Below are 204 nucleotides of genomic sequence, written 5' to 3'. Positions count from 1 at the left end.
AACCCGCACACGGATATCTATACCCTCAAACCTCTCCATCCCTGCACACAAACCCTAAACCCTAAACCCTCGTAAACCCTAGTAAACCCTAGTAAACCCTAAACCCTTAAAACATAAACCTTTTTATGCAATCATATGTATTAGATGAAACAAATCAAAATGAATCGAAAGAAATAATATATTTAATTAACCCGCCCAAACCAT

Source organism: Eimeria mitis, genomic scaffold (assembly GCF_000499745.2).
Source record: "Eimeria mitis Houghton genomic scaffold, Emh_scaff1136, whole genome shotgun sequence".
In the NCBI taxonomy this organism is placed as follows: domain Eukaryota; phylum Apicomplexa; class Conoidasida; order Eucoccidiorida; family Eimeriidae; genus Eimeria; species Eimeria mitis.
This window is presented reverse-complemented; position numbering follows the sequence as displayed.